Source organism: Amphiura filiformis, chromosome 8 (assembly GCF_039555335.1).
Source record: "Amphiura filiformis chromosome 8, Afil_fr2py, whole genome shotgun sequence".
NCBI classification, from domain to species: domain Eukaryota; kingdom Metazoa; phylum Echinodermata; class Ophiuroidea; order Amphilepidida; family Amphiuridae; genus Amphiura; species Amphiura filiformis.
Genome location: NC_092635.1, coordinates 52,213,118 through 52,234,314, shown reverse-complemented (window position 1 = coordinate 52,234,314; position 21,197 = coordinate 52,213,118). Strand labels below are relative to the sequence as shown.

Here is a 21,197-nt window from a genome sequence, read left to right as displayed (position 1 = left end):
CAACTATTGTCTTCTAACAAGCCATACAAGTCAATGTGTCCAATTTTTCAAGGCTACCAAGGCATAGTGCCATTTCTATCACGACATACCTGTTCATAGATTGTACACTGTCAACTGCCTTTGTGCCTTGATTCATGTTGAGATATTTCTCAAAATATCAAGAGCTATCTAAAGAACCACTGAACCAATACTAGGCTTGTTTGTACTCATTTTAATGCATTTTTCATGCTGATTCCACATATGGTAATGCAAAATTACAATTCTGAAATTTTTGACATTTTGAATTTTTTTTAATTTGTCGTCTGCAGTCGACACCCGCGTGGAGAGAGTTAATGATTAGACAACAGGCATAGCAGGTTTGCTAGAAATAACCTTGGTATCTTGGAATATGTAAAACAATGTAGAATGCGTCGTTTCTGTTCATTTTGAATGTGACTCAATGTCACATTTCAAGTTACGTTTATAAATTGAGCATAAACATGTTAACACAATCCAATATTGTGGACGCGCATTGTAGCGATCGAATTCCTTCCAAAAATGAAATTGAGCATTTTAAGAGAAATATGTATGTTTTTAGTTTGTAAAATTTGTATAATCACAAATATAATCACAACAAAATGAAGAGGTACTGATGTTCTTATATCTTTAGATTTCTTTGTTTTACTGATATCTGTTCCCTTCTTCAATTGATAAAAGAAAGGCTAGTCAATTATGTTATTCAGGTAAAATATCTGGGGAGGAAGATGATATTTCTTGCAATGGCAGGTTGTCAAGCATTCTGACCATGTTGCCTCAATTGGGTCACGTGTGTTAACCTCTGACAGATTTCAAGTATTTTACCTAAAACCCACTTACATTCCTTCAATGAAACAAGGGTAAGGTAAGGACACATGATGGCGAAGAATCACTTAACGGTTCTTGACCATTTGATATAGTTTCATTGAATGTTTAGTGCTTTTAGTTTCCACAGTGTAAGTCACAGAACCCATATGATTCTCGTTTGTGTATGTAGCTCATAAGCCGTTATCAGGGTTTATTTGGATTTTTATCATAATGTGCTATTCCGTTTAAAATCCTTGCTACACCTGTGGAAGATTTTGGAAATATCTTCCATAGGGGGATATTTTAAATGTAATGAACACATTACGTAGCTCCATTTGAAACTCACCCTCCCTCTGTGGAAGATTCAGGTTGAGTGTGTATGAAATTAAAATAATGTGTTTATTCCATTTGAAATTCATACTCCCTCTGTGAAAGATATTTCCCAAATAGTATGGGAAGTATGGAATAGCCCAATAATCAAGCCAATTGTCAATTAGCTACAACATCACGGGAGACATTCCCAATATTTATAAGCATGATTATTAAAAACGTACATAACATCATCTGTCCGAATCTTAAACAAAGACATATCAAAATCCTATGCTACTACTAACATTGATTGGCTTGAGTATAAATATATTGATTTGAGCCTAATTTGGAAATGGTGTAGTGTTATGGTTCTAATCAAACACTGCCTTAAGCGATCTATTCACAACGCAAACATTTACTTTACTTCTTTTGTAGAAGGTTATATAACGTGCAAGTGATATCCAACAATAAATAATAATTTTGATCAAAATTTATACATTTTAAGTGAACTGAATACAATCCCTTAATCGTGAAGTTAGTGTGATTTAATATGCGACATAATTAACTCTTTCCACGCGGGTGTCAACTGCAGACGACAACTTGATTTTTTTATTCAATAATTTCAGAATTTCAAATTTTCATGACCATATTTGGAATCAGTATGAAAAATGCATTTAAATGAGTACAAACAAGCCTAGTATTGGTTCAGTGGTTCTTAAGAAAAGCTCTTAATATTCTTTGATAGCTCTTGATATTTTTGAGAAAATATTTCAAAAACTTGGACTCTTAATGCTGGTCAGCACGCAGTTTAGGGCTGGGGTATGAACGTTTGGACAGTATTTATTTTGGGACATCAGAGCACATCAGACATATCGAATTGCATTCTGAATACGAAGAATGTCATTCTGATATCAAATAATTTTGATTTTTGAAATTCGCAATTTAATACACATTTTATGGCAAATCATTAAAATTGATATTTTTGATATTTAACAGTACTTGAAGTAAACTTTATAAATCTGATAATTTATACTTAAAGTGTATGTAGGTGGGATGAAAAGCCGACGATCAATTGAAAATTTTGACCTTTCGTATTGAAGATATGGATTTTTTTCCAAAACACAAAAAAAATTAGGTCTTTTTGGGAAAAAATCTATATCTTCAATATGAAAGGTCAAAATTTTCAATTGACCGTCGGCTTTTCCTCCCTGCTACATACACTTTAAGAATATATCATTAGATTTATATAATTTACTTCGAGGACTGTTATATATCAAAATTTGAAAAATATCAAATTTTAATAATTTGTCATAAAATTTGTATTATATTGTGATTTTCAAAAATGAAAATTATTTGATATCAGAAAGACATGCTTCGTATTCAGAATGCAATTCGATAGGTCCGAGGTGCTCTCATGTCCCACAAAAATACTGTCGAAACGCAATAAACGCTCATTTTAGATCCCTTAAGTACCCCATGAGTACCGGTACTTTCGGATGTGGATTATCCGTCTTCAAGTATTGACGTCTTGTAGAAATCCACATTGCACATAACATCAGCTTTGGACGGATGTTTGACACATCCGTAATTAAGTACTCCTTTGGTACATTTCTATTCGGTAGCGTATACATGGTCTCGACATATTAAATTATCCCAGTTACGCTGACCTAAGAATTCTATAGAAATATATGTATATTTACAAATTTAAATGGCAATATTCTAAAAACTAGGTAATATTACCTGCAGTTTATAATGAAATAACAAAATTACGCCTCTCGATGAAAAGTAATTTTTTTGTGTCTTGAAAAATTAGTTTTGTATTTTTCTTGATGAAATAGTGTTTTGTATTGAAATTCAATTTTCATTCAAATTAAGATATGGTCATTTCACTCTGCCGAAAAGGGGCCAATCTTATTACGGACAAATGTTTTTATTATATGATAAAAAAATTAATGTACAATTGCCAACTCAAATCTAAAGCGACTATGTATCTTAACAATATCATAACAGGTTCAAATATAATCTTTTTATGCTTAGATATTGAGAAAACCATCCACAAGGTACAGCTATCACAAAAAATAGACACACCTGTCTTCTTTTCAAACTTTTTTCCATTAAATCAGAATAAAAACACTGATTTTTGTACCAGCCATTTACCTTGGTGGTGTGATTTGGTGGCGTGAAATCTACAGGGTCACTTTTTTAAAGCCCCCTTTTACATGATCTTCAGCCTTTCTTCAAAATTATCTTGACCATTAAAAGTGAAATAATTCCAGTTTAAGTATGATGCCGACTCACATTAATGCAGCATGTGCATTGTTAACCATGTGCTATCTACTGAAGATAGCAACATTAAGATATGATAATCAGGCAGGGCCTATTTTTTTTTTATTTTTTTTTTTTTTGCTTCTCAGCTTTTCATAATGTTTATTATTTCAGCAACGATATTGTGTAGTTGATAACGAATTCAAACATTTTACACTTAAGCTAATCTATTGTCGCTATTTTAATAGTATAACAAACGACAATAGACCATCTAAAATTAAGTGTAAAATTGAAAGAGATACACGTAATACACAGTAATTCTGTCAACAATTCAGCAGAATTTATTAAGACTGATATGTTTTATATCAATAATGTCTACCTATGATCAAGTAATATAATATTCACCATCTACCAATGAATAATAACGTTTATGACTGAGGCTTTTTTTTTATTTAAACAATCGATAGTACCCCTCTTTTAAAATGCAGTTTACGTAACCAGTTAAGTACATTATATTGATCAGCGCAATCTCAGCAGGCCTAATGACTCACAAGTATGGTTTTATTGCAATATGTGATGACAATGAAGAGGTTTAGCCAGATGTAAAAAAAATTAATGCTAAGATGATAACAAAATGACCCAGCAATCACAAAACGTTTTACGGAAAACGTCGGGTTATATAAAGGGTCTAAAAACGTTTTAATAACATTCAAAAACGGGTTTGAAAACTTAATTCAAACCATTTTAAACAGAAAATGTTGACAACATATTTTGGAAAAATGTTTGCCCAAAATATTTGACACTAACGTTTAAAAAAAACACGTTTTTATGACCTTCATATATAACCCGACATAACATTTTTGTGTTTGCTGGGGAATTACTGGTCGTTGTCGTTAGTTTTTAACAAAATTGCAACACCCGCTGCCATTTTTTGGTCAACCTCTAACAATAATTCAATTTCTATACCATATACTTGCAAGTACCATTTACCTCTATAGTATTGTTTTACCAAGTTTTGCAACCACTTACTGCATTTGTCTCAATTTTCCAATGGGAATAAGCCGTATTGTTAATTATTGTTACATCTATTGTACGAGAATTATGCGTTAACTTTTAGACAGGTGAATCCTCCCAGCATTTGTAAATTCAGTTATCTATACCAATTCAAACGATGACTAAAGATAACGTAGTTAAGTAAAAAAATCATGTTTTTAGCCCACTGGGTTTCAGAGCACGCGAGCACTAACTACGAACCAAATTTTATTAGACGATGACGATTCCAGCTCGATTTTTTTTTCTGATGGATAAGAAATAATTTGTCAGTAGTTTTCATAATAAATTACATCAAGAAAATCGTGACTTTTGTGAAACGGTAAGCATGTGGAATGTTTTAAGTGTCAGTATCCAGAGTATCTGAACATGTCAGATATAATGAATATGCTCATCCCAGTATCCGACAGCTATATTCACCAAATGCAAATCGATGCAGATGTTTCTGCCAGTTTCAATATATTCACATCTGCGTCACGGTTCACGCATGCGTATTGCGTTGCTATACAAGTTGCAAAAACCTGGCCGAAAGTGCTAACTACTTGTTTCTTCGCAATTTAGTGATTCTGCTTGTTAGAAGTGCAAGTGAAAGCTGCAGATTGATCTTCGTAACTCACTCTTGCTAAAAGAATCGATGCGGCAAATCAGTATCATTCAACACAAGTTACACAACGATATTCTGCAAAAATACGTTTGATTTTCTTTCGGTTATTTTGTGAACAAGTTTTTAAGTTGTAGTAATATCATTGCCTGCCAAATTTAATTTCCCAAGACCATGCGACTTTTCTATACGACTTGTTAATGACGTCTCACCGAATTACGGTCCCGTTTGCTGCTCTGCATGTTCAACGGCGCGCATGCCCAACGGGGTGGGTTAACCATCGCAGAAAAATCAATAGTGATATAATCAATTGGTAGAAGAGAAGAGGGAGGTAGCACTGAGAGTAAACTCTTGCTAGCTACGTTGAGCTTATTGTAGCGTGTGTTCAAGGGTTGATAGACAGCTGGTTATCATTACTTCTACAACGCGATTGCTTCTTAACTTTATTCTGGAGAGATTTTTAGGACACAAATCATACAGGGAAGAAATAAAATCAACGTTGCAACCTGTTGTAGGTGAGTACAAGTGTACTTTTTAAGTGAAGTAATTTGTTGGATATGTAACATGTAAAAAAGCTATATTTTAATGAATTTTGGCATTAACATCTAGCGAGATATTGAATAGAAACTGAATACAAGTGGTTGCTGGAATTGGTAGAACTACGCTAGTGTCACATTCAGAGGAAATCATACTTTTAAGCATAGAAGCGTAATGGTTTTGCATGACTAACGAAAGTGATAAACTGGTAACACGCGCAGTCTTGACAAAAATGTGATAATTACATTCTTGACATTGCAAGAATAGCTTTGGATTCCAAAAAAAGTCCGAAGCAAAACGCGCTATTGCCAAAAGTACCAGACCGAAGCTTATTTAACAAAGAATGAACATCTAAATAAAATACATGAATCTATGTAAATCTTATGGTTAAATGTTCTTTGTGAGCTGTGCACTTTTGGTACAGATATTTTTGTAATTGTATTCCTCCTGGACTGTACGTAACGAAGATAGTCTTTGGAGCCACTATAGCGTCTTCATTTCCTCGCTTCTTTAGTAGTTGCGTAAGTGAGTATAAACCTGCTACACAGATACTTTGTCAAAATACAAATTATTTTATTATAATCGTTAAGACTTGAATTGAGCGGATTGGGTTTTTTTTTAAAGACAAAACGTTTTTTTGCGTTTATCACATCATGAAAAGCATCAAAAATAACTTTGCCCAACCTGTAATAAGCACGAGCGTTTACCATGCTTACCAACCATAGATGCGTGTATAACATTGTGTAAAAACCCCACCTGCATTCGGTTAATGTGCTTGAACGCCCAGACCGTATCATATGTCGAGCTGACTTATGGAACGTACCTACTTAGTACTAAATGTCATATTCGAGCATTCGTTTAAGATGAGTGGTACTTCATATAAGTTGTTGAGAACCTGAGACGAGTATGTGGTGGTTGGCTGGTCACTTGCAAGTTTCGCATCTCAAAATGATTTAGGTGTGAGTGGGCAGATTTTATGATTTCAAATTTTTATATCAAAACACTTTCTGCTGTAAATTGAAAAGAGCGGGAAAATATTTTGGTAAAAGAGATAAAAATAAGCAGAAAATGATGAACAGAGTATATGTGGTGGTTGGCTGGTCACTTGCAAGTTTCGCATCTCAAAATGATTTAGGTGTGGAGCGGACAGATTTTATGAAATCAAATTTTGTATCAAAACACTTTCTGGTGTAAATATAAAGAAAGTATAAATATTTTGGTTAAAGAGATAAAAACAAGCAGAAAATGACAAAACACTACCGCACAGCATAAGCAAGCGATGAGCAAATCGTTGTTTTGCTTGTAGAAATATCCACTTTGAGATTCAATTTCACTCTACTTTCCTGAAATGTGAGAATGAATGGTGGTTCAAATTCTATCCTTACTTCATTTTAATGTACGAAAAAAAGATCACACTGTGACACGTGAAAGGAATGCAACCCTGGCATGTAATGCATAACTCAGGTCCGTAGGAGACTAAATATTACACATTGACATTGTAATTTAGAAGCGCTTGAGACTAGCAGTATAAGCTAGTATAATGGGTTTATATCAAGTACATTTGCCCTTTATTAGCACTGAATTGTAAAGAGCATGCGATGTTTAGATTAAAAATCTCTACGGAAAGAACCCAATGAGGCATAGTATGTACATAAGTGCCATAATTTGCTCTCTAGGCATGTTATAACACTGCAGCCCGTTTTTTGTAAATTTAGAAGGAAAAAAAACGCGGGAAAATTTACAATTCCGATGGGGATGCTTCACTAGTGTCACCACCCGGTGTAGTTACCTCATACCGATTTTATACGCGCAACACCAGTTCCCTTGTTATTTGGTACTAAGAAAAATCAGCCACGGCACTTACAATTGACCGGGAACAGGTGTATTAGCCCCTAAGGCTCACCCTTTTTATTTATTAGACTTTTATACTGCTTTATGAAATAGATACATTCTGAGTTGAATTCCGTCAAAGCAAAAATTCATGTCGAAAATCTTCATTATGTTCATTAAACCACGCTTTGCTTTGTAAATATTTTGCACCTACTTAACTTTATGTTTGTATGATATTCAGCGTATTTTTGTCATCAACTGCAAAAAGGTCAGGTAGAAACATTTGGAACCATTAAACTAACTAATTATGACTATAAATAACTGAAATTATCTGTCGTCTTCCCTATTTGTGGCTTGAATCACCTTTTCCGGACACAGTATATACAATGTGCTTTTGTGTGATTTAAAAGGGTCGTCTCGGCATCTTGTGTTAAAAATGACCCAGATTAAGTCCCACCCTTAAGCAAATTGTTTTTACTATATAGCTTCCGTGTAACTCAAGAAAACGGAGCTGTAGTAAAAAATAAGATATAAGTGCAAAGCAAGAATATATCAAGCTTTATAATTACCTTGCAGTACAAACTCCGTAAAAACGCTATTTATATGTAAATCGGCCTTACCCATTGTTTCATCTCAAATAACTAAGTTTTGTCTCATATTTGGGGAGATTTGATTCCCCTGTGGGTATATTGATCATTTATGAACGATTACTGTGCCTAAAGCACGCGATGCGTTCCTAGAACAATGAGACCTTTTAGTATAGGCCTACCTTGGTTTATATGAATTATAATGAGAACTTTCATGTACCTAGGTTTATTCATTTAAATACATAGGTTTATTTGAATTATAATGAGACCTTTCAGAACCTAGGTTTATATGAATTACTGTCTCATCCTAAATTGTTTTACACATAATAATGCAAACGTTTAAGGTTAAAGCGGTTTTAGTTCATGGTATTTTACACAAAATGTGGAATCAAACGCACTTTACAGTATAAAACAATATCCTTACAAGTCATCTTGTATTTTGTTTATTTGTCATTGAAATGCTCCAGCCCTAACTGACCTTGGGTTTTTTATAAGCATCCATCTTATTACATTGAAACATTCAGCTGTCTTTAATTTTCCGGCAATCACAATATTATGGCTATTATGTTAGAAAAACAATTATCAAGCACGAATCACGCGGTTTTATTTAAAACAAACTCATATTGACCAAAAAAACGGAATAAAAACAACCGTCTCTCACCACGCGATATTCAAATATCCCGGGCACCGAAATTGCCTGTGGCAATGACGTCCCAGTAACACAATGAAGGCTGACGACAATTGAGCACAAATAACCATGACGTCATTGCCACACGCAATTTCGGCGCGGGAATTTTGATTATTGCGTGTTGACAGCCGGCTGTTTCTATTCGTTTTTATGGTCAATATGAGGTTTTTTTAATACAACCACGTGATTCGTGGTTGATAATTGTTTTTCTAACATAACCCCGGTCAATAAAAACAATATTTCCTAATACCAACTAACATCGGTGACACAAATCTATAGGTATATGTTACTCACAAGCCCTTTTAATTCGTGATTTCATTTGTGGTACATGTCGCTATCCAAACCCTGAAGTGAATTTAAGCATTATATGCAGACTTAAGTATGATACGCACGATAAAGTGTTCTACGTCTAAGTTTAGGTGCTATGAATAAGGGGCAAATGCTATTTTGATATTTGCTAAAAATATGCAATTAGTAATACTGACCAGAAAGGTTAAATTTACTGACAACCTGAAAACAAACAAAAAGTATGATACACCAAAATATTTAAAAAAATATTTGGATCGAATATGGTGCCTCAAAAAATATCAAAAAACATTTACAAAAAAAAATCCAATTCAGCAGTCGAGTTACAATGTCAAATTGTAAGCAAAGTGGTGTTTATTATGAAACCTGCGGAATAGGAACGTGGTTGATTTCTACGTTCCGCCCATTTCGTCAAGTGACCATTCAGCTCATGCATTTTACAAGTTGCACTTGCTACAAACGCCTGTGGATTTTAAGAAGAGAGCAAAGAGTATCAACTTACACTGACGACTTTTTTCAGGGCTTGCATTAATGAAATTACATGCTGTGATGCTACTGACGACACGCGCCATTTTAAAAGGAATTAAACAAAAATGTATTATATTTTTACGCAATTCTTACTATATTAGTGAAAATGTTTTATTTGTGTAAGTCAATCAAGTTTTGATGCCGTATTTTGTGGCGTACTTTAATTTCACGCATTTTAGTTGTTCAACGCGATATATTTGAATTCGATTACATTTGCACGGTCAGATTTAAAGCAGTTGAAGCTGTCAAAGTATTTAATTCCTTAAAAAGGATAGCTCAGGTCAAAAGGTGGCTTTTAATGAACTGAACTGTTTTGTTCTTGTAAATCAAGCTTCATTTTTAGTTATAAATTTACTTAAAAATTATACCCAAAAGTTTAAAGTATATACATAGTTGTGCCAGTCAATATCTCAAAATACAGCATCGTATTTCCAAGTTTTATATTCAAATAATTCGTTGCATCTGTTAATTGTAATATCTAATTATTCTGTTTTATTGCTTGTTTATTTATTATTGTTATTGCATTATTATTATTATACTTGTAATTATAATGATTATGTTTAATGTTAATAATCATAATAATATCTATTGGCATTTTGTCAAATGAAAATGATATTTCCTATATTTTTCAGTTGCAAAATACTAGGGAATTCAATGATTCTTCCCAAGATCAAATTATTGTTTTAGAAGAATTTTCAACATGAGAATACTTTGAGTATGGAGATGATTCCCCAATGAGCTCATTACGTAGTGTAGTGCTCGTAGCAAGCAAGAACTTCCTTTCTTCTATACTGAATGGTACCTTTTGCTTTTTTTAACGCTAGTCCTGATTCCAAAGTTGAGCTCAAGCACATTCCCATATCGATCATCAACATGGTGTTCCTCATAATGTACGCAATTATCCGCATCCTGGAATTTTTACAACGGTAATTTTGAATCTTTATTACCATTTTTTAATTCATAGTTTATTTGTTAGCGACCAGCGATCGCCGATTAGTACGGTACAACATAATTGTTTATTGGCTAAAAAGCAACGCTCGTCGCTAATGACTAAGCTATGAATTCAGCTGTAGCTTTCCAAACATAATGTATGTATCCCTGTGCTCCAAATGGGAGTTAAGATCATGTGAAAAAATATTTGCAGCAAATTGGTTAGTCACTTCATGTACAAGTTGACGAATTCTCGCAATTTCTCGTATTTTTTCACAAGAACTTAAATCCTATTTCAATCTAGTGTCATCACGCCCGTGTTCGATATTTTTGTGTCCCCTGCATTCAAGTCGCGTTCTTTCCCCATCTATCCAATGATGCCTTTTTTAGTCACGTGTGCATTGATATTTATTTTGTTTTCTCAATTCATAGGTGAAAATGTCGCGTAATAAAGTGCCTTTTAAGCTCGTATAGACTTTTTTCCCAATATCCCATCTTGCTATTTCATGGGGTTTCATACTCTCATCTTCGCGCACGAGTTTCAACCCAATACATTAAAATCCGACGTTGAAATGCGTGATATGATAATAAAATGGCTGGCGGAAATACTCACTGGAATAGTGCATTATGGGATATGAGGAAGGTCTATATCCGCTTTGAGGTTTTGACCTTCTGACCTCTACAAAATTGCATGATGGGGTATAGGTCCGATGTACCTAGTAAGGTTCTGTCATTTCAAATTTAATATTTAGAAATTACATAGCAAACTAAAAAGTATTGGGTTTTCAGTAAGTGGTTAGTATTAACATGCTGGTAGTGAAAAAACAATTTTTAACCAATTAAACAAACCGTGTCTTTGTAGTTGTTTTTAAGGTATACATGTGTTAAACGGAATTAAGATACTAACAACCGTAATTTGCTTCATCTAAATTGCACTTTTTATCCTATTAATGTAAACTGCCTTTACACCGGCTTAGCATAGATGGGCTGAATAATGCTCCGGTGACTTAAACACATGTTGGTGTGCATGCATGCTACAGACATGAATCGACTTTGGTAATGGACACACGGGTCCCAATCAATGGTAATAAACGCAAATGTCGTCAATATCTAGTACGGCTTTCAATATATTAAATTATGACCTGCTAATATTAATACCAAACCATTTCTAGTTAATTTACTTTTCCCTCCAAATGACATGACTGGGTAGACTATCGATTGTGTGGTAGTTTTGTTGTGGTAGTGATACCGACGGTGATCATCGGAGTCGGTTTTTAAGAATTAGGCTTCGTTTATAGCTGTTTATTCATTCATCATAATAAACAAGCACTTGTTTTTGCTAGTATTGTTGAAAATACGACAACCTTTTTATTCTATTGTTAAAAATACGACAACCTTTTTATTTAATTTCCCGCCATTTTTAAAATGGCGGGAAAAATGTAAAGTCAGGCTCCTTAATGTCACTAAGAATCGATTTTATAAGAGAGCATATGAATTCGATTTTCTTGGCTATACACACCAGGGATATAGAGAGTAAATGTTGTTCGTGTTGCAAATTGCAATGGAAGTGTAAAACATCTTAATGGAGTTGAATGAATACAATAATAACATATATTAGGAGAGGAAATATTGCCATAGCATTGTTAAGCCATATTTTGTATAGGAGAATTATTGTTGTTCCAATTTCTAATGCCCCTTGAACAAGCAACCCATCAGCAAACACACAAATTTTCTTAAAATTTTTATTCAAAACATTTTAATAACATTTAAATGTCAGGCTATCTAAAAATCATGAATACGTTCTTAAAACGTTATTGTCAAATATATAGGGCAAACAAACATTTTTCAAAAATGTTCTATGAATGTTATAAGAACGTTGGCAATATTGTTTTGAAAAATTAATTAGCCACCATTTCATTTCTCAGACATCTCATTGATTTTGTTCAGAAGTAATTATTATTTATATTAAATATTTAGTTTTCCGTATATAATTAGACATTTAAAAAAAATGTTGTTTTATTTATCATTTCAGTTGCATTGTAGCTATCTTGCACTATATTTCTTATTATGGGTGCTTTCCAAGCAAACATACAACGTTTTACAGCAAAGGTTTAAATGTCGGGTTATATAAAGGGTCTTTAAACCTTTGCTGTAAAACGTTGTGTGTTTGTTTGGAAAGCACACAAAATTTAAAAAAAATATAGACCAAGATAGCTATAATGCAACTGAAATGATAAAGAAAACAACATTTTTTTTTAAATGTCTGATTATATACATTGAACTAAATATTTAATATAAATAACAATTACTTCTGAATAAAAATCAATGAGACGTCTGGAAACCAAAATGCTAACTAATTAATTTTTCAAAACAATTGCCATTTTGGGCACGTGGCTTTACCTGTCACCACCATGTTCATAGTACTAGGTAATTGAAAACATGTCCAATAAATACCCAAGACTTTATTATAAAATTTATACGTACTGGAACCCTAATCTCGGACGAAAAGCAATCTTTTTAGGATCATCTTCAGATACGCACCACAATTACTCGTGTGTGGGTGTCGATCTAGAAATGCGTGTAAAAAATCCAGCACCTAAAGAAACGTTGGTAAATTAATTTAGGCGTTCTAGGTTTTTTCAATATTAATGCCAAGATGTTCCAGTACATTGTGTTAATTTACCAGCACACATTGGTTCATATTATTTATATCAGTACATAAAAGGCTAGAAGTGATTTTTGTAGCGGGGACACCATCACTCAGCTAAACTTGATTTATCCAACCGGACTCATCTATTACCATCAGAATATCGCCGACAGGCTTCTCCAAACCATTCCATAAAAACAGTGTTCATTTAATTATATCTCGCACCTGTTTACGTGAGGTTCTTTAGCGAGCGAGCGAGTGCATCTTCATGTGTTGTTGTGTAAAAAGATTATATTGCGTGCCAGTTAGTGCCTTCTACTTTCTTCGCCTCTATTCTATAGTTTAAAACAAACAGACAAGGTTACTTGGTAAATAAATGGAAAAGGATATTAGACTTTAACAACCGTTTTTCTTGTGTTGGGGAGAGCTAGACTTACGTTACACTACTATTGTCAGACACGTGTATCATTGAGTTGGATTCTTATCATCTAAATACATGGAATTAATTTGTATACACATCTATTGGACGTTTGGCTATCTCATGATATATTGGGCTATTCTAGTTAAAATACATACACCCTATGGAAGACATGACCTTGGTTTATGGAGTCAGCCATTAAGATAACTCCATTTAAAAATCACACTCCATGTGTAGAAGATGAGAGTCCCGTCTGCCATATGGGGTGTACGGATTTTAACTGGAACAGCCAATTGATACCTTACATAATTCCACACGCGATAATTAAATTGCCAGAAGATTACACATTTTCAACAACAACACATTACACCATGTAACGTCGTGTGATGCAAGTCATTAGATGAATAATTACAATGTATTACATAACATTTACATGCAATTTCTTTACTCACTGAATATAACCATAAATCTAATCAATACCTAGCCCTAATCACGTACGCATTACCCCACCATTCCCGCCATTTTTCATAAATACGAGGGTTGAGAACCAGAAAGCTTTAACACCAAATGAAAACCATTGTGAGTTACGGCTTTCTGGTTATCAACCCACGATTCTTAAGGGCTGGGGTATGAACGTTTGGACAGTATTTATTTTGGGACATTAGAGCACATCAGACATATCGAATTGCATTCTGAATACGAAGAATGTCATTCTGATATCAAATAATTTTGATTTTTGAAATTCGCAATTTAATACACATTTTATGGCAAATCATTAAAATTGATATTTTTGATATTTAACAGTACTTGAAGTAAACTTTATAAATCTGCTGATTTATACTTTAAGTGTATGTGTAGGTGGGATGAAAAGCCGACGATCAATTGAAAATTTTGACCTTTCGTATTGAAGATATGGATTTTTTCCCAAAACACCAAAAAAAATTAGGTCTTTTTGGGAAAAAATCCATATCTTCAATATGAAAGGTCAAAATTTTCAATTGACCGTCGGCTTTTCCTCCCTGCTACATACACTTTAAGAATATATCATTAGATTTATATAACTTACTTCGAGGACTGTTATATATCAAAAATTTTAAAAATATCAAATTTTTATAATTTGTCATAAAATTTGTATTATATTGTGATTTTAAAAAATGAAAATTATTTGATATCAGAAAGACATGCTTCGTATTCAGAATGCAATTCGATAGGTCTGAGGTGCTCTCATGTCCCACAAAAAATACTGTCGAAACGCAATAAACGCTCATTTTGGATCCCTTAACAATCAATCACAATAGCTAACACACACCCCACACGATCAGTTTCAGGTGATGTCATCTAAAACAAGTGGTTTATTTTTAGACTGACGTAATAATTAGCTTTCTCTTAAAATACATGTTGACAGTTTAGGGTGCCATATTATTCTGTCAGGTGAAAGACCTTGCGTACGTAGAAGAGATTTGGTGGATTTATACTATTGTCAGTTCGTTTTTTAGTAAGCCTCATCACCCAGCTTGCTGACGTTTTTAGCAGTCAAACCCGTGTCATTTACAAACCTCGGTGGACATCAACTTGTGGTGGCTGCTAAGCTGACATTAATTAATAATTAAGCTTTTAAAGCCAGTGGCCCGTAAAGAATAGAGTAAATAAAGCCATTTTCAATTATAACTGAGAAGGATTTGTTTGAAAAGAAAGGAAAATAACACGGAATCATATACAACTAGAATTATTGTGGAAAACGAAAACGATGTGTTGTTTAATTTGGCTCACTGTTTTATGTAGGATAAACATAAAATATGCCTATAAAATTATGTAAATTAAAAACCGAATAAAACATGATAGTATTTCTGATTTTATTTCATCTGATCTGAGAAATACTGAACTGTTTGCAATGATGTGTAAATGACATAAAGAGGTGACCTGTTACAGCGAAATGAGTATAAACACGCAAGTTGGTAGTTTCGAAACGTCCTAACCGAATTGATGTTTGTCGCGTACCTGTTCAAACCAGTAGTGTGTCCTTTGTGAATGGTCCATTGTGCCACCTTCACAAAGGACATACAGACATACTTCTGGTTTAAATAGGTGTGTGTAAAACAAAGAACACCAATGCAGTAGCGAGGGCTTTTCGAAACTAACAACTTGCGACTTTGCGCTCATTTCGTGGTAGCAGGTCATCGAAAGCCTTTGGACTTTAATTCGATTAATACGTCATTCTAGTGCTCACATCGTCACTGCGCAGGTCACTGCGCAGGTCAACGTGCGTAGTGACAAAGTCCGCATCGATTTGCGCATACTTCGGGTTAATTTCGCAAAGGCTTCAGATATACCAAAACGGTGAAATTTGTTTAAAATTATAGGATGAGAATTCAAAGTTCGCCACAAATAATTACTGTCCCAGCGTTATATCATGAAACATTTTTAAAATTTAGCTGTTAGAGGATTTTAAACAAAATACTTTATTTTGCAATGGTTAATTGGGCACAAATTAAGCGTACGTTCATTAATGCAACAAAAATCTAATCACAACTATGGTTTGTTGAACTAAGAGAAGCTAAGTAGTGCCGTTTCTGAATAGCTTGACCCCAACGATTAATACTGATCTGAAGATAGAACTGATATACCGAAGACGTTTCGGTTAACTTTCTTATATTCCATAATATCTTAAGCAGGAAGGATATCTTAACTATTAGTGTTCAACCTGTACAAGTTGTCATTGAAGTAACTTTTGTAATCCAATTTCATAGTAAGGCTTCATGAAAACTAAAATCGTAGTTATATTTGACGAACCATGATTAACTCTCTTCACGCGGGTGTCGACTGCAGACGACATGTTTCAAAAAAATTTCAAAAGTTCAAAAATTTCAGAAATATAAATTTTCATGACCATATTTGGAATCAGCATGAAAAATGCATTAAAATTAGTACAAACAAGCCTAGTATTGGTTCAGTAGTTTTTAAGATAGCTCTTGATATTTTGAGAAAATATTTCAAAACTTCAACTTTTTCCGTTGGAGCGCATGGCTAGCACGCAGATCATTAACTGTTTGTCACTGAAATGTAAACGGACTGTAAGATAATCGCAATTATCAAATATTTCAGACACTTAGTGGGAAATGTGTATGCCAAATCTCAGAATAATTTTGCGTCAAGGCTGTCATCTCGAAGACATCTGTGTAGTTAAAATGACATCTTAACGAATACTTAGTTCCAAAAAATGCATCAATCGCATTATTTTCACAATTTATGTAACTAAAATTGATTTCATAAAGTATGGATTTAGATTTAAAGCGCAGGTTGGATTTTATATCATCATGTTAAACACAATATTTACATTATTAAAATATAAGAGGAATATTTTATCTGAGTTTAAGTGCTTTCGCGAACATCTGGTTGTGGTTGTCAGATGACCTATCCAAGGCAACGGGGATGTTATATGAAACACCTCCTAGTAATAAACCCGTCTACTTAGGATGTAAGTCTCATTTATTTTAAGAAATGTGACAAGAAATAATTTTGAGGCTTTTTTATGAAATATCTTCAAATTATTGTTCAGATAAAATAGCAACGTGATCTGGCATTTCAAACACACCTGCCGATTAAAATCAATGCTCGTGTCTGCACAAGCTTTTTTTTTAGGTTTTATACATAATAACTCTAGTTTACCGTAAAATTGAAACAAAACGAAGTTATGAAGAGACACAAGACGGCACAAATATCCGTATGAACTATTTCTTTAGCACGAATTTAGGCAAGAACTTCCTGTTTGTGTATTGTACATTAGAAACAATTCTTAAATTAATTGCGACTGGATAAAAGAGCATTTCTGATCCTTTACATACGGTGTCTCATTAAATTAACGTATCTTAATGCTCTTCACGCGGGTGTCGACTGCAGACGACAAGTTTCAAAAAATTTAAAAATTCAAAAATTTCAGAAATGCAAATTTTCATTACCATTTTTGGAATCAGCATGAAAAATGCAAGAAAATGAGTACAAACAAGCCTAGTATTGGTTCAGTGGTTCTTTAAATAGCTCTTAATATTTTGAGAAAATATATCGAAATTTGGATTTTTTATGTTGAAGGCTATGGCTAGCACGCAGAGCATAAAGCTTTAGTATGCATTACCAAGGTAATGACTGATTACATGTAGACATATATCAATAGCAAAGGGAAACCCCCAATATTACTTGATATAATTTCATGGACATATCGACATAACGTGTTTGTGCTACTATAAAATACTTGAAGTGTTTATTTCAACGCAGTTTACTCTTGACAATACAATGCGTGTGTTTATTGCAACGCAGTTTGCTCTTGACAATACAATGCGTGTGTTTATTTCAACGCAGTTTGCTCTTGACAATACAATGCGTGTGTTTATTTCAACGCAGTTTGCTCTTGACAATACAATGCGTGTGTTTATTTCAACGCAGTTTGCTCTTGACAATACAATGCGTGTGTTTATTTCAACGCAGTTTACTCTTGACAATACAATGCGTGTGTTTATTTCAACGCAGTTTGCTCTTGACAATACAATGCGTGTGTTTATTTCAACGCAGTTTGCTCTTGACAATACAATGCGTGTGTTTATTTCAACGCAGTTTACTCTTGACAATACAATGCGTGTGTTTATTTCAACGCAGTTTACTCTTGACAATACAATGCGTGTGTTTATTTCAACGCAGTTTACTCTTGACAATACAATGCGTGTGTTTATTTCAACGCAGTTTACTCTTGACAATACAATGCGTGTGTTTATTTCAACGCAGTTTACTCTTGACAATACAATGCGTGTGTTAATGTCAACGCAGTTTACTCTTGACAATACAATGCGTGTGTTTATTTCAACGCAGTTTACTCTTGACAATACAATGTGTGTGTTTATTTCAACGCAGTTTACTCTTGACAATACAATGCGTGTGTTTATTTCAACGCAGTTTACTCTTGACAATAAAATGCGTGTTTATTTCAACGCAGTTTGCTCTTGACAATACAATGCGTGTGTTTATTTCAACGCAGTTTGCTCTTGACAATACAATGCGTGTGTTTATTTCAACGCAGTTTACTCTTGACAATACAATGCGTGTGTTTATTTCAATGCAGTTTACTCTTGACAATACAATGCGTGTGTTTATTTCAACGCAGTTTACTCTTGACAATACAATGCGTGTGTTTATTTCAACGCAGTTTACTCTTGACAATACAATGCGTGTGTTTATTTCAACGCAGTTTACTCTTGACAATACAATGCGTGTGTTTATTTCAACGCAGTTTACTCTTGACAATACAATGCGTGTGCTTATTTCAACGCAGTTTGCTCTTGACAATACAATGCGTGTGTTTATTTCAACGCAGTTTACTCTTGACAATACAATGCGTGTGCTTATTTCAACGCAGTTTGCTCTTGACAACACAACGCGTTACATACAGGTGTTAAATGTCATCTGTGTCTACAACAATCTATCAGCGTTTGTCCACTTCTATTTTGTTAACTACATTATACTCAAATTGGTAAAGGTCACTGCGAATAACAAATTGAAAATAAGTAACTCTTCTTTATACTTTGTAATTTGGCATTTTGTTTTTCCAGACTTTTACGACCTCAAATTATGTTGACAAATAATCTAGTAACGTTTAGAGTCAATGCCATACGTACATGACATCACCTAATGGGCTATTCCAGTTAAAATTCACACTACCCCTGTGGACGATTTTGGAAATATCTTCTACAGGGGGAGTATATTTTTCATATGTAATTGGTCAGGGTTAATCAATTTGAAACCCATACTCCCCATGTATTATGGCTTTACCTATATCTTCCCCAACTGGAGTAAGTATTTCAAATGGAAGTTACCAAATTGTGTATTCTATTCTCGTATTCAAAATTGATACTCCCTCTGTGGAAGACTTTAGCTAAATCTTCAACAGGGGTAGTGTGGATTTCAATTGGAATAGCCCAAGACAAGTATTACGTCAACTGTTTTTTGTCAGATGTCAACCAAATTCAGTTACATTTTGAAGTCAATGCCACATGTACATCATCATGTCGTATTGTGTCAACTGGTTTTTGTCGGATGTCACAACCAAATTCAGTTATATTTTCAAGAAATGCCACATGTACATGATGATATAACAATACAAGCATTGTGTCAACTGCTTTCCATCGGATGTCAACCAACTCTAGTTATATTTTTTACTGATTTAGTTAAAAAACAATGAACTTCTAGTACAAAGACGAATTTATTTCCCGATGGGCACGTTGAAGCAATCACCCATCTCGTCCATCATATTGATCTGCTTACATAACCCGGCAGCTCTTTTTAACAACCACAACTGTAACTATGTTAACTGTTTTAGTTAGCATAATCAGTTGCACAGTGACACCGGATGCTACTAGTTAGCGGCGTTCACATGTTACTTGCTAATGAATTAAGTCAGAATCAAAAATGCTCTATTTAATTTGAGACGTTACCTATTATAAATGCCTTAATGCTGTACTTGCATATTGCCGACTTCAGTTGAGTGCAAATGGAATTCAATGTTCCTGATGTAAAAGATCGACCTATTTCTAACATCTTGGGGAATGTCTATATATCTTTGTTCTGAGATATATATATCCATACCGTTGACCTTTTATTGAGTTAAAATACGATACAATAGAATCTGTTTTTTAATTTGAATATTATTGCAACCATTTCGCAAATATGTTTAATGTTCTTCTTTTCATCACTTCACATAGTATGAAATTATATTCACTTATCATGCAAAGGTTTGAGCCGGTGCCCTTGAATCTACCAGTAATCATCATCATAGATATATGAAATCAAAGTTGACTTCGGAAATATGAATATAAACATGATAAATGGACATATGTTGGGGTGTGTGTGCATGTGTATACAAACATTTAAGCTTACTTATTTTTTTAAAAAAAGGAAATTCAGGGAATTAACCTAAACGAAGAGACCTCGATATGCGTAGTCAGAGATGTTTTTAACTGTGCTATAGTTGTGGACACAATCTATCTTGCAAAACTCTATAAAGAGAGCCTATTTTTACAAGTATATAGGTCTGTAATGACCTGACGTATCGTTTCAACGACAACTTAAGCTTGATTTCAGTCTTTATATGACTCAGTGACGTTAATGAAACAAGATAATTTGCCGTGGGTGATTGGCAGAGTAGGCTAAAGACACGGGTGATGTATGAGATCTTATTGAATACACCTGGCGTACATGATATATGCTTGCTTTACAAAAGTCAGTAAACCTTTCTACTTGCGATCATGTCCTTCTATTGCAGTCTCATGTACCATAACAATGTCATTGTGTACAAGTCAAGTATCTAGCGTGCATTTTGTAAAGCTATTTCAGTTATAAACCAACAATTTGCATAAGGAACCACCTGCTATTAAGGAGAGTATAATAGATTCCTCCTTGATGGTAAAACAAACTCTATACAACAATTTGAGGCAGTGTCCTTGATTCTACTAGTAATTATCATCATAGGTAAATGAAATCAAAGCTGACTTCGAACATTTAAACATAATGGACTTATATTTCTGTATCCGCGCATATGTATACAAGCATTTAAGCTTGCTTGTCTTTTTTTTTAAAGAAAAAAGAGTATATTCAGGTAATTGACCTAAACGAAGATACCTCAATATGCGTAGTCAGAG

General features: G+C 33.8%; 2 protein-coding genes across 3 annotated transcripts in view; both read left to right on the top strand.

Annotated features, from left to right (window-relative positions):
- LOC140159200 (probable vesicular acetylcholine transporter-B) overlaps positions 1-21,197 on the top strand; it is a 171,562-nt gene that overhangs the window by 142,331 nt on the left and 8,034 nt on the right. The gene's annotated exons all lie outside the window — the stretch shown is intronic.
- LOC140159199 (choline O-acetyltransferase-like) overlaps positions 5,119-21,197 on the top strand; it is a 151,997-nt gene continuing 135,918 nt past the window's right edge. The window contains exons 1-2 of one of the 2 annotated variants that reach the window (XM_072182587.1): positions 5,119-5,562; positions 10,348-10,449. The gene's annotated coding sequence lies outside the window, so the exon portion shown is untranslated. The remainder of the gene's footprint in view (positions 5,563-10,347; positions 10,450-21,197) is intronic. The other variant, XM_072182588.1, reaches the window with a different exon arrangement.